The sequence below is a fragment of the Myxocyprinus asiaticus genome, chromosome 4 (assembly GCF_019703515.2).
Source record: "Myxocyprinus asiaticus isolate MX2 ecotype Aquarium Trade chromosome 4, UBuf_Myxa_2, whole genome shotgun sequence".
NCBI lineage: Eukaryota > Metazoa > Chordata > Actinopteri > Cypriniformes > Catostomidae > Myxocyprinus > Myxocyprinus asiaticus.
Genome location: NC_059347.1, coordinates 8,764,163 through 8,775,233, shown reverse-complemented (window position 1 = coordinate 8,775,233; position 11,071 = coordinate 8,764,163).

Sequence of the window (11,071 nt, the reverse complement as noted above, 5' to 3'; positions counted from 1 at the left end):
TTGATTATTTCTAAAATTGATTGTGGTACTAATTATGCATTGTACAGTACAATCAACCATATTAAACAATTTAGGGAATCTAGTTTGGTGAAAAAAAAAAAAAAGAGTTTTTACTTACAAAAGATTGATAAAAATAAAAAAATAAATAAAAGAGTAATAAACTTTTTTACTTATTGAACATAAATTTAAACTTTAAGATTAAGATCATTTTTATTCATTCAAAATATGTGTTTATAGGCAAATATTGCATTGCACAGATATATCTTCACCCATGTCTCATTGGAAGTGAAGTTATAATTGTATTTGGTCATAAAATGAAACACTTTGTCTTAAATGTAGCTAAATATCTTACATGTAGATGGCCTGGAATCAGCACTATCCCCTCCCCCTTTGTTCATAAATAAGACCTGCTAAACAGAGTATACTGTGTAGTGTAGTATTGGAGTACAGTGGTAACACAGTGAATAGTGCCCTACTCATGCAAGTTTGAACTGTCATTATCAGTATAAGCATAAAAACATGGTAGCAAATGTTCCATCTACAGTTTTGTTAGCTTTGATTCAGTCAAAAAATGTAAACAATTAAACACGACAAATAAATGAATTACTGTTCTTAACTGTTAGGAAGCCAGACAGACAGATTACTAGACAGATTGCTTACTGCAGTTTTATACGGACATATTTACAATATTACAAAAATTGCAAAAAATGAAGTGCTATATTGTCACACATATTTGAAAAGTGTATGATTTTACAAGAAGGGGAAGGTGGATTAAGATGTATAAAGAACAAAACATCACTGCTGCATCACCTGTGACCTTAGCTGCAAATGTGTTATCAGTGCCATCACTCACCACCACAGCATATTCAGTGCCATTACCTACCACCACAGCATTATCAGTGCCATCACTCACCACCACAGCATCATCAGTGCCATCACCCACCACCATAGCATCATTAGTGCCATCACCCACCACCTCAGCATCATCAGTGTCATCACCCACCACCATAGCATTATCAGTTCCATCATCCACCACCACAGCATTATCAGTTCCATCATCCACCACCACAGCATTATCAGTGCCATCACCCACCACCATAGCATTATCAGTTCCAACATCCACCATCACAGCATTATCAGTGCCATCACCCACCACCACAGCATTATCAGGGCCATCACCCACCACCTCTGATGTGGCTGCAATACCTTTCACCACAGCTGCATCTGTCATGCCCTATCACCTCTGCAGCATCTGCAACACCTGTAACTTCAGTTGCAACCATGCCGTGCTTCTTGTGTCAATGCACCATACCTATTTTTATGAATTTTTAGGCATCCATGCAGAATAATGAGGGAGGTAGAATCCAGGCAGATGTGTAAAAAATGCCCTGCCTAGATAATACTCCCCTGAATAATATAGGTGTTCAAGTCAATAGAATTAAATGTGTTATGGGACATACAGTGCTGCTTGTGTCAATGCACCATACCTATTTTTATGACTTTTTGGGAATCCATGCAGAATAATGAGGGCAGTAGAATCCAGACAGAGGTGTAAAAAATTGTCCTGCCTAGATAATACCCCCTGAATAATATGTTTTTAAGTCAATATAATCAAATGTATTATGGGACATACAGTGCTGCTTGTGTCGATGCATCGTACCTATGCAGAACAATGAGGGATGCAGGATCCAGGCGGGGCTTAATGTTTTATATGTTTGGTTTTACTGTCATGTTTTGTTTTTTTCTAATTCTGCATGTTTAATGTTCTCCTTTCCTTTTGTTGTGTTTCTATGTCTTGCCGGCTCAAATAATATAAAGCAATGCCATTATTGTTTGGGTTGACATGGTATGTGTGTGCACTTACTGTATGCTAAAAAGTTCTCAGAATAACCTAAATAAATAAATAAATAAATAAATGTTTAAGTAAATAGAAAAAGATATGTTATGGGACACACAGTGTTGCTTGTGTCAGTACACTAAACCTTTCTTTCCTTTCTGAAGAATGAAATCCAGAAATCAGGATGGTGGATAACAATGAATCTGCCCATTTAGTATGAATTGAATATTAAGACTATATATATATATATATATATATATATATATATATATATATATATATATATATATATATATATTAATTCATGTTTGTTTATGTTGTTTTTGTTATACATTTGTGTAGATTCCTCTTATTAATTTTTAAAAATAATTGTTAAAAACATTTTGCTAATATGCTGAAAGGTGCAGTAGAAATAAAGCTAGGCTATATTATTTATTTCCACAAAGAGCCAATTACAGAACGTTACTGCATCTACTACATGTACAATTTTAACAAGTTTTAGATAAAATACCAGTGACATTATTCACTATCATGCAAATTAAATACACTTATGTGTTCATTTGGACAACATTGTAACATTGTAACAAGTGTTGAGTGTGTCAGATTGACAAACTCATTTTCTTTTGAAAGGATTTGACACCTTAGAAAATCTACCAGTAGGCTGCATACTGATTTAACGTTCAATAAGCAGACAAAAAAGACCTAGAATCGACTTGTTACACGAGTCGTGTAGAAACACAGATAACTGTTTCCATAAGGAAGTAGGGCAATGACATTTGAAATCATTTGAATTCAATTTCAGAGTCTGTGCTGCCATCTACTGGAAAACGTATAACATGTCATCCTAACTGAACTTTCGGATGGGTTGGGTGAAGGCGAATCTCACTTTTTTACTGCCATCTAGTGGAAAAACGGTGGTACTGTGCACATGCATGCGAAGGTGGGTAGGTTTCAGTCAGGCAATCGGAATTAGGCACAACACCTGTCGAGAAGTGGATCGGTCAGATGAAACAGCGCCACCCAGTTAGAACCGTGAAGTGCATTCCGCTTGCGCCAGAGCAGAATGGGAGCGGTCTCTCTCACCTGAGCAGCGCTAATGGACCTGCTCTACACTCGCGCCTATCTGTCCAGTGGTAAACACAGAGTGAGTCGCGTGTTTGGAAGGCACTTATAAAGCAATAACGCAAAAGAAGCCTAAGGTCATACACTACAAAAAGACAGATTTCTGACATGCATTGCCGCTTCGAGTGCCACCTCGATCGGCTGCTGTCTGCCTTCTCTCTCCTATTGAAAACGAACGGAAGTCCATGCATATAGCTTGTAAATGAACCTTTCTTCAAGCTACTTTATGTACAGAACTTAAACGTTTTTAAAGTGACTGGTAAAGAAAAGATTCACACTGAAATAATCAACATACAGTAATAAGCTGCTGTTTTCCTTAAAGGTGCAATATGTAAAAATGTTCATGTAATATTTGCCTTTTTTTTTACCAATGTGTGAACGGCTTGTAACACAAAAAATGAGCCCTTCCCGGATTTCTTAGGTTGCCTATTAAAGTCTGTAGACTGATTTTCATGCAAAGGGAGCAGGTCGGTTTTGCCGGGAAAACATATGCGCTTATGCACACTCCCGAGATCCTTGCCTCAGTAATCGCTTCTCTTCCGCTATTCAACAGTGACAACAAAGTGCAACACTAGGTAACGTTATCTTAGAGATGGAATCCAGCAAACGTTCGGCTCCCAGCACAACACCGACTCCTACACAAACTCCTAGTCAGCCAAAAAAACATTTATCTACTGAATCCCCTCTGGCTAAGCGGGAACGTGATTGTGGTCAAGCAATGAGTGAACTTCGGCAGGGCATTTGATTCCTGGAGGGACCTTCGTTGAACTGAACCCTGAACTGGCGTTCATCTTATTGGACAGGTAAGTTTACATAACTGCAAAGCATGTGAAATATAGTGCCATAAGGACTGATCTGTGTAATTTTAGCTAACTACAATAACACATGAAATGAATGCTAGACAGTGTTCAAGATAATGCAAAAAGACCCATTCATTAGTGTAACGTAACTTGGTTATACAGAAAATATATACATTCTATTATTATAAAACAATAGCGCATCAATATATCAAAATGACAGTTGTGATGGAATCACATCAATACTGAATTGTGTCAACATATTTATAATGTACAGCCTATTTTATAAACAGCTACTGTCATCATCCACCAGATTTAGCTAACAGCAATTGATAAAGCTGGCTAGCTAGCTAACGCCGACATAGGATATCGTATAAATGCAGTCAATGTATCATGCAAAGAAAAGTGATTACTTCAAACTACAGCGCTCTTCAATTTTTACTCTTCACTTTCTCATTTCCAGCAAACACGCAGTCTGGGTTCATGCAAATTCACTTGTATTGGATAGAGCCTAATTTGTGAAAACGTTCACAATCACATTTGGTCGCGTTTGATTGCGTCTCACTGCTCTACCCCCATTGCCTTGTGTAATAATAACAATAGATGGATAAAGCCATCAGAGAAATCAGTTTAATTCTAAAAAATGAGCACCTAGATGGATCGTATTAGGCTCAAATAGACCTTCATGATTTGTGAATTTTTTTTACAGATCAGTTTTTGTCTCTTAACCCTTTTTTGAGTTTTGTAGTCAACAGTTTACCTGAAAAATCAGTGTTATAAGATTTGAGAGGTCACATTCTGCCAACACATGATAATTATGATAGAAAAACACTAGTTTCATTCAGAACTGGATTTGTGAAAACTTTCACAGATTGAATTTACTCGGTTTGATGGCTTCTTGCATATTGCCATAAAACCAATAAACATCTTATAATTCTACAAAATGAGCACCTAGATGGGTCACACTAGGCTCAAACAGACCTTCATGATTTGTGAATTTTTTCACAGATTTTTTTAACAGATTTTCAGTGAAAAACGACTTAAAATTTCAGTCTGTTCTTCACACAAAGCTATTCAAGGACTTAGAAAACTTTGAATATAGCTCATGGATTATATATGGGCTACTTTAATGGTGCTTTTTTGTCCTTGTTGGACCTTGACAGACATGGTCACTGTAAACGTATTTCCGGATCTGTTCAACAAAGTCTCTTTTCAAGGTAAGTCAGTCCACTCGCCAATCATTTTAGGGATGCTCTTGGGCAGTTTGGGCAGCTATTTATCTATGTAAACAAATGTCATGACAGTGCAGCTCCTATCTACTTGAATGGTGAAAGACCGAAATCTCCAAAACGGTTGGTCAAGATTATGATAAAAGAACATGTTTCAAATAAGCAATAGAATTTTATTGGTCCGAGGCGCATGTGGTGGTGGCTTCACTCGAGCAGCCCGGGGGTGTGGGTCTGGCAACGCATCTAACTCACACCGGACCCTCACCGCTTCGTTCCTGGACCCGTGAAGATGCCAGCAGGTAATGGCCGGTCTCCCGAGGAAGTGACCGGTCACCCGAGGAGAGGTGCGCTCAGTGTTTAAAAGCAGCGGCGTTGGCTGCTATTGAGCGTTCCAATTTCTTCCAATAATTTTAATAGAAGTGTCCTGTCTCTGCTAAATAGTCTCTGTTTTGACAAGCAGGAAATGTTCACGGAACAGTGACATCACTTGACATCACCAACGAACAGTCCTTGAAATGGTCTATATAGGCATTATAAAAAAATTTAATGTATTTGTGTAACCAAAGTCTTTTTAGCAAGTCAGTTCACTGTCGGCCATCTTTGGAATGCTCTTTGGAGGCTATTTCCAGTCACGCCATTGCAGCTCCTATCTTCTTGAATGGGGAACACTGAAATCTCAAAAACGGTTGGTCAAGATTACGATTAAAGAACATATTTCAAATCAGTAATAAAATCTGATAATACGCTACAACACGCAATTTTCCCGGCTTGTATAGCTAATGCACATGTGTGTTAGTGAGTTGATTGACAGGCGATGTCTGTATCTAAAAGGTGACTGGTTCTTTAACCTGTAAGGCGGGACTTCCTTTCTACATCCGTTGACCATTGGGTGCTAGAGCTTCTTGGTTGGGCATTCCAATTTCTCCCATTCTTTATATCCCTTACAAAAATCAAGAGTTCACGGCAAACTTGCCACAGACTTGCTGCAGATTTTCCACTCGTTATTTTCACTGGATTATGACGAAAATGGATATGAAGATTATTCTTTTCTGATTATTTCTTGCTTTCTAATGTACTTTAGTTGTGTACTTTTTCACTTGTTTAGGGTTTTAAGTCAACATGAAATGTCTATTGCAACCCATTTTACTTCCACAGTGTGACATACTCACTGAGTACATTATTAGGAACACTACACTGTGCTAATACTGGGTAGGGCCTCCCTTTGCTCTCAAAACAGCCTCAATTCTTCGTTGCATAGATTCCACGAGATGGTGGAAACATTCCTTTGAGATTCTGGTCCATTGTGTGTGTGAATCCCAGGAGATCAGGCAGTTACAGAATTACTCAAACCAGCCTGTCTGGCACATTCGAAATCACTGAGATCACATTTTTTTCCCCATTCTGATGGTTTATGTGAACATTAACTGAAGCTCCTGACCCGTATCTGCTGATTTTATGCATTGCACTGCTGCCACATAATTGGCTGATTTAATAATCACATGAATAAGTAGGTGTACAGGTGTGCCTAATAAAGTTCTCAGTGAGTGTACTTTCTAGGAAAACAGGATATTCAACCAGTAAAAATGTAGGACAGCATTTTATCCTTAAGAAACTGATTGTGAAAAGTAGACGTTTCATACCAGAATTGAGCCAAGTGGTCCAGTGTTGTCTAAACCATTGTTTAATTTTAGAGACGCAAGGATACAGAGGCAGCTTTCACTGTGGATAATGTTGCCTTTATTACTGTGGATCTGTTTAAGTCAGGGACAAAGACCATGACTGACACCCTATGACCCATCATAGGGTGTCAGTCATGGTCTTTGTCCCTGACTTAAACAGATATTACTTCTAATAATTAAGTACCCTAAAGTCCAAAGTGAACTTGAAGACACCCAATCAATAAAGTCACCATTTAAATTGATATTAAATAGACATAATATATTTTAGGATGTGTTTGTTTGGATTTTTTAGAAAAATCCAAGATGAGATTATGTAATCGGAAAGTCACAGCAGCCATGTTTGGCAGACAGAGGCAGCATGCCTTACACCGACACAGTTATTCATATAATTCAGAGAGTAGGCAACATCTTACTTCCTAAGTGTGCCCTGTCTGACCTGTCGAAACACTACGCTTTGTGGATACATCATCCCTAAAGTAAGAAGTAATACATTTATAAGCAAAATTTATATTGTGTTGTATTCAAACAGTGTCTGTCATTTAAATGTACAGATAAAATGGGTCCACTTGAACTCAGTGGGCAAACTGGATGCTTTTTGAGTTGTAAAACATGTGAGCATCGCAGCAGTGATGTTGTAATACTTGAGGTCATATCATGTGTTCTATTAATCAGTTAAATACACACTCACCTTAGACTTAAACTTTTGTATTTTTTTGCTGCTGTATTGTTACCTGTGAATTCTTGGCCTTATCTTGTAGTTCACAAGTTGATACTTGCCACAGTTTGGACCTGTAGTTTTTGTAGTAAGAACAAAATCAGCTACTGCAATCATAATAATCAACTTTACATAATGCAAATTTGTCAAAATATTAGTATTTTATCTATTTTCAAGGGCACACTGGTCGTCTGGAACCTCTCTTCTGTGCTGAAGGATTCATCACAGTGGGAAAAGCCATACCCTGAACACTTCTTGGATGACCAAGGGAGTTTTATGAAAAGGGTAGCATTTTATCCCATTTCTGCAGGTAATTTAAAAGCTAGGCGCTTATTGGCCTTTAAGTCTTGTTGAGATTCTAGATATGACTCTGGTCCCTCCAATGTTCTAAATAATAATTAATAATCTTATTTATCACACATATACAGTGAAATTCTTTTTTTTTTTTTTTTTCACATATCCCAGCTAAGCTGGGGTCAGAGTGCGGGGTCAGAGTGCAGGGTCAGCCAGGATACAGTGCCCCTGGAGCAGATAGGGTCAAGGGCCTTGCTCAAGGGCCTGACAGTGGCATCTTGGCAGTGCTGGGGCTTGAACCCCCAACCTTCTGATCAGTAAACCAGAGCCTTAACTGCTAAGCCACCACTGCCCCAATTGGTCTTTACTTAGAAAAGTAATAGCACATATAGCACAATTACGACATGACAACTCAGATTCGACTCAGAGCTGCTCACATCCTCGCACTCAAACATTATTAGTTTCTATGGCAACACTCATAACGCCAAATGGATCCATGTACAGCTTTATTGTTGATATGAGCTAAATATTTAATCACTACATTAATTCAATAATTGACCTTTTATATGTTTTTGTCAAATGTTTAAGAACAAAGAAGAACTAAGTGCTCCAGGCAACACTGGGCTATAATATGAAAATATGTGCAAACTACTTTTAACTGTGAAGGCCGCTGCCATTTTGGCTCTTTTTACTTGCCGCCATGTTTGTCAGATCGGAGCTTTAATCAAATTTCAACTTGTATGAGTCCGATGAAGACTTGATTGAAAAAGTGAATGGTTGGAAGTCGGAAACTTGTAATTACAGTAATTTCAACATAATGTGAGCGTAACATTAGGGTTAGGGGTTCTTTTTAAATCCCTAAGTATTGGCAACCATAGTGATGCTTGATAATAGGTGATAATAGGGGGATTCTCTGAAACCTGTCAAGAGAACTTCCTGGTCATTTAATTCCAAATCAATACAATGATAATAAAACAAAATAGGTCTGTCAATAAATTGTTTAATCGAATTAATTACATGATGTGCCGATTAACCAAATTAATTGCATATCAATATTTATAGCGAATAAAGGTAATATAGAATAATTAAAACAATTATGATTTATAGGCCTAATATTTTAATTAAGAATTCTAATACATTAAATATTGCATCACAAAGCATTTAGACAATTAAAAAAAAAAAAAGTATCTTAAGTCCAAATATTGTTTGGTTTATTTCCAAATAATTGAACATAAAGCTATTATTGGCCAACATGCACTATTTTTATTTGTTGGTCTATGTACTCATGCGTCAGACTGGGACTTTAGGAGCGTCTCACTAGTTTTAAGTGTCTGTAGTCATGAACGCTGTGTTATGACGATTTGGCAAGTTAAACGTAGTTTGAAACTTTGAAAAATGCGTCTCCAGATCCCTGCATTCTGTTGTGCTTGGTCCAGCTGTCTTAAAGCACAAAATCACATCTGTGAAAAGCTGTATGCTGCCTGCTCGTTGGTGTGAAGAGGTACATCATGCTTGAATTGCTCTGATAGTAGGAACATTCCTCATTACGCAATTAATGTACAGATCAGGGCATTATTAATTGCATGAAATTAACGCATTATTATTCATATAATTATTCACAAAATGTATTAGTTAAATTAACCGCCATATAAATTGTATTTTGCATGTAGAACTAAACCTACATTTTCAAGACCCCCCAATTCTCATTACCGTAATGCATCTGGATGTTTAACTGTTACTATTTCAGTTTTTCGGTGATGATTCTCATTTTTTTTACTGTATTACTATTAAAAAGGTGCTGTTGTGCAATGATTTCTAATTTCAATTAGCAAAAATTAAAGGCATTGCAATTTAAATATAATTTTCTTTGCATTCCAGTAAGGAGGATTAGAGGATTAAAATCTACTTTATTTTCATCAAAATAATCTTACAATATAAAAAAATCTTAATGGCCCTAAAATAGGCTTAATTTTCTATATGCAAACATATTATTATTTTGGAGAAAAATTGGACCAGAACATTTTCTTGACAGGTTTCTTGAGAATCCCCAATAAAAAGTGATTTTCTTACTAATGAACTATAATGAAGAACAACTGTATCCGTAACTGTATTGAAGTTTATTTTTAAGTTTTCAAGAATGTATTTATATGATTGTGTATCCTATATTTTAATGTAATTTCTCCAGGGAAAAGGTCATGTTTGGGTGAGCAACTGTAACGGAATGCACTGTTCTTGTTCTTCACTTCCCTGCTTCAGATATTTTGTTTCCCACCTGCTGAAGGACAAGAAGAACCTTGCCTTGAGGTTTCCATACAAACTAGAACCGCTACTGCCTACGTGAAAATATATAAGCAATAGTTGCCTTTATACTTGATAACAGTGGATGTCACTTGGGGGGGGGGATCATCATATTTGACTTTTCTTGAAGTTGAAAAGTTTGAAACTAATGAAATTAATCTGGATAACCTTCAACCTCAGCATGAAAAGAACATCTGTCAGCAGGGCATATTATCACCACTAGACAGAAGTAGAGACTTGAGCAAAAGCTAAGATCTTTTGCTCATTCTTTTGGGTAGCTGCAATAAGGTAAATTCTTTTTATTAAAAGAATGCAGATTAAATGCACTTTAGAGTTCTTAAAATAAATCATGCAACCTCTCACATAATTTGTTAGTATGAAACCACCATCACTCATGCAGTCATCAATAGTTAAAGTACAGTTTACTGAAGCAAGAAGGTTTCAGCCAAAAATCGCTTTTATTTCTGCATCTGCTGGAAAGAATGGACACAATGTTTGGTCATAAATTAGACTTGTACAATATCGAAAGTTCCAGTTTTTAACACATCTGGCATTTGTGTTATTTGATAAATGTTTTAGTCTGTTGTGGTGTTCATTGATCAAGAATGACTGATTGACATGTTTAGTTTTGATATATATATTATTTGCTTAAATTGAAATGTCCAGGAATTAAAGCAATAATTCACCCCATAGAAATAACATTCTCTTCATTTACACCCATCAGAATTTCTGATGAATGCTTACTCTGCTCCTTTCCGTACAATGAAAATGAATGGGTACAGGGGCTGTTAACGTAGTTCATACAACATAAAAAATAGACAACAGACAGACAGTAGATGTAGACCGATGTATCGGTTTTACCGATTAATCTATGCATATAGGGTTTTTTTTTAAAGCTGCACTTCGTAAGATTTTTTTGGGGTTAAAATTATTAGTTCATTTATTGAGTGAATACATTAAAAAAATAAATGTTTAAAACTCTGTCCTTGCTTGCCCCAAATCACTATGGAAGCCTACAATAATGATTTTTATTTGGTGCGAATTTGCAGGCCTAAGCCATTCGTTCTCGCATGTTTACGTCATGTCGTAAGCTCAGAAGG